Genomic DNA, 3764 nt, shown 5'->3' with positions numbered 1-3764 from the left:
GGCAAGTAGCTTCTGTTTCTAATTTCTTCTCCTAGATGGCAGCGCCATGTCCTTAGCTAAACCAATGGCCAGAGGGTGAGAGGGTGGAGTGTGTGGCCTGGAAGGAAGTGGATCCCGTGCAATCCCGCGGTACCAACATAGTGAAGTAAATGGATGTAGTCGGATATTAGCCATTGGGTAGATCTGCGTAACTTTGGATGTATAGAAGAATTTTGTGTGATGTTTTTGTGATTTCATCGCTTTCATGANCTTGATACCGTGGCGTAATTTAAAGTATTAGTAGGAGATCCTTTGTTGTTTAGAGCGGTGTAATATAGTGTTGAAGTTGATGTTTAATGTCTCCCCAAATATTATTGATGGAACCGAAGTTCATATTTTCCTACCAAACCATACGTAATATATTTAGACGTCAAATGTATAATCAGTTTTGTTTTATAAACACATATTGATTTAAAATTTAATAGTGACGTTAATGTGCCATAATCTTGTTTTAATGGTTTTTTCCGTTAGAATGGAAGGAAAGTATCGTAGTGTTTTGGAAAGTCTTAGCTGGGAGCGCAATAGAATATACTTGCTCCGTAAGCAATGAATGATGCAAAATGTGTTAGGGTTATATGTTGTGGGCAGTGTACAGTGTGTTGACAGTACATAGGAAATGTATGATGTATCCTCTGGTAGCTCAGTTGGTAGAGCGGTGGACTGTAGTTGGTTTGAGATACGGAAATCCATAGGTCGCTGGTTCAAATCCGGCCCGGAGGAAACTTTTTTTTTATTACACTTATGTTTATTGCTGTATGTGAATAATAGCGTATTTGTGTTTTTGTCCAATTCCAATTACCACAATTACTTTTTTCGTGTGTGCTTACTACAAAAATTCTGTTGGATGTTACGATTATACTAGCAGATGTGTTTCGGTATATAAGCTACTTGAAGTGCAGTGTTTTGCAAAATGTAAAATAATTTATTGTAATAAGGCGCATGTACAAGAAGTAACCACGGGCAAGAATTCAATGAAGGTAGTTTGCAAATTCCCTGTACTTAAACTACCACAGTCAATAATTTCGTCGAATGGCCGCAAAGCGTCGTACGGGAATTTACTACCAATATGTTTCAGCAATGTTTTCGACAGCTATATCAACGTTAGCGCCGGTCACGGTAGCCGTGCGGTCTAAGGCGTGAACTGTCTACGCTCGCTCGGAAGCCGGGATCGTGGGTTCGAATCCCACTCAGGGCATGGATGTTTGTGTACAGGTAGAGGCCTTGCGACGAGCTGATCACCCGCCCAAGGAGTCCTACCGAATGTGTAAGATCTAGAAAACTCCAAAGGAACGGAGAAGTTCATGGAGGTAGGCCTAGGCCCACTGGGGCTGTAGTTCCAAGGGGAAAAGAAATGTTTCAGCAATGTTTTCGGCAGCTAAATCAACGCTGGCAGACTTGCATAACGGCCAACGGCAACTACTTTGAGGGCCGAGGTGGATCTGTGTAAGTGTATGTGAATACCTTGTAATATGATGCGATAAAACCACATTCCACGAATGTAATGACTACCACGTATTGTGTGTGGCATTTACTTGTCTTATAAAAATCACTGCTTGTTTGCTGTTCAGATGATGAATATTCGTGCCTCAGTTCTTATCATCTACGGCATAATCCGTAAACTAATTTTTTTTAATGCTAGTGGAGTGGGACGAAGTCCCTTGTATCGCGGCCAATTCTGGCCTATTGTACCAGACCCAGATGATAGGTGAGGGTGATTGTGGAGCAATTGGTGGAATGAAGATTGGCAGAGGAAACCGAAGTACTCGGAGAAAACCTGCCCCAGCGTCACGTTGTTCACCACAAATCCCACTTGACCAGACCCGGGATCGAACCCGGGCCGCCGGGGTGCGCAGCCAGCTACTAACAACTTGAGCTATGGCGTGGCCATCCAGACTTGTGAAAGTAATCACGTTATATTTAGTACACCATCCTGTCTCCTTAACGACAGTTAGCACCACTAACCGTCGAAGTTACTTCCGCGTGTTGAGCTCGCATACAACTTTACGAACTCTTGTGACTAAATCGACTTGAAATTTATGGTATAAGAAGTAATTCAGAAATTGAGACTTTCCCAAACTAAGTTTATGTTGTGCGGCTAGTCGCTGGCTTCCCACCGCGGCGGCCCGGGTTCGATCCCGGGTCTGGTCAAGTGGGATTTCTGGTGGACAAAGTGGCGTTGGGGCGGGTTTTCTCCGAGTACTTTGGTTTCGCCTGCCAATCTTCATTCCACAAAATTCTCCATCATCATAATCACCTGGGGCAGGCTACAATAGGCCAATCAGTGGCCACCGTGCCGAGTGGACCCAGTTGGACTCCACCCCCAACTAAGCGAATTAAAAACAATGTTTATGTTGTGCTTCATCGTAAAGATACTGATCTCTTTGAGGTCATTTTGATTGCATACTAGCATAGCGAACTTTTTTCTTTTGTACAGTACAGAAGTTACCACATATGCGATAAGGGAACTGGAAGACATGACAGTTGGCAAAGCTTGCTTGTATATTTACAACTTGGATTCAGTTCGTAGTGGATGTAGCAGCTCGAAACATTGATTTGGCCTGCTTAAACTCTCTGTAAGCGTAACAGGCTCTTGAGTTCCAGAAGTATCGAATGAGAAACGTGGATGTTATAAAGGTTTAGAGTGGATGGGCATCTGTTATAAAGAACGATTCTGTTGGAATCTGGAATCCCCCGGACGGAATTCGAAAGAACCACAGGCATTGCACAATGGGCAAATTCTGTTCTCCCCCCCCCCATCCTTTTCTAAAGAAGAATCTTATAATTTGAAACCAGCGCAAAATCTGTTTATATTTACAAAATCGAATAGGATAAAGAAAGATTAAAAACACATAACCTAAATATGATCCTGGTTTAAAATTATGTTTGAAAAAGTGGTAATTAATATTTTATACGTTCAAGTCGGAAATTCCAAAACAAAAATGCATTCTTGTTTCTTCTGCGCAGATGTGTGAAACAAACTTCTGAGTACAAGCTGTACCTAAAAAGTGCTTTTTCTTACTGCTTAAAATTCGATTGGAACTTTTTTTGGTGGGTTTTCGTATTGCGAGCGTTTAAGCACACGGTACCGATGCTTGCACGGCGCGGACGCTGACCCGCCTAAAGCTGCTCTGCCTAACAGAAGTTACCTCCTGCTCTTCAATTTCTGGAACTTGGTTTCATCACTCGGCCTGAAAGTCGTTCCCATGAACAAATTCCGACATTAATTAATTAATAATAATAATAATAATAATCCATACATAGCGAATAATTTTTAAGTAGGCTGAGAAATAACGTAGTTGGTTGAGGTACTATACCACAAGCAGGAATGTCGCGGGTTCGACTCCTGTTGAGGTCATTGTATTTTTCAGTTGACCTGATCCTTCCAGGCGCACTGTGACTTCTGGGATCGACTCGGTCGTCGAACCCGTAGCCAGTTGCTATACCCGGCTCCTTCAGAGTCAGAGATAAATGTTTTAGATTAAACTGGTAAGTGAACTGAAGGCGAGACATCTGAAACAGAAAATAACTCTGCTTGCAGTAGGATCAAGATCCTTGAATCTAATTAGGACGATGACGTCAGGAACGCATTGCTGAGCATTTCTGTGTGTAAATGCTTGTGCCCCTGCGTGGGGTATGGATGGGACGTTGCAGTGTGCAGGCTGGAAAGAGAAGAGTAATTGAAACATCGATTTCAAACCTTCCGACATTAGTGATTTACTGGGATT

At 42.6% G+C, this 3764-nt stretch overlaps 1 non-coding gene across 1 annotated transcript; it reads left to right on the top strand.

Annotated features, from left to right (window-relative positions):
• Positions 1-668: 668 nt before the first annotated feature.
• Positions 669-759, top strand: Trnay-gua. Its single transcript is given in 2 exon segments — positions 669-705; positions 724-759. It is a non-coding gene; the product is annotated as a tRNA-Tyr (tRNA).
• Positions 760-3764: the final 3005 nt, after the last annotated feature.

This window comes from Cryptotermes secundus, unplaced genomic scaffold (genome assembly GCF_002891405.2).
Source record: "Cryptotermes secundus unplaced genomic scaffold, Csec_1.0 scaffold968, whole genome shotgun sequence".
Classification (NCBI taxonomy): Eukaryota; Metazoa; Arthropoda; class Insecta; order Blattodea; family Kalotermitidae; genus Cryptotermes; species Cryptotermes secundus.
The sequence above is the reverse complement of the archived record's forward strand: the minus strand, read 5'-3'. Positions and strand labels throughout refer to the sequence as shown.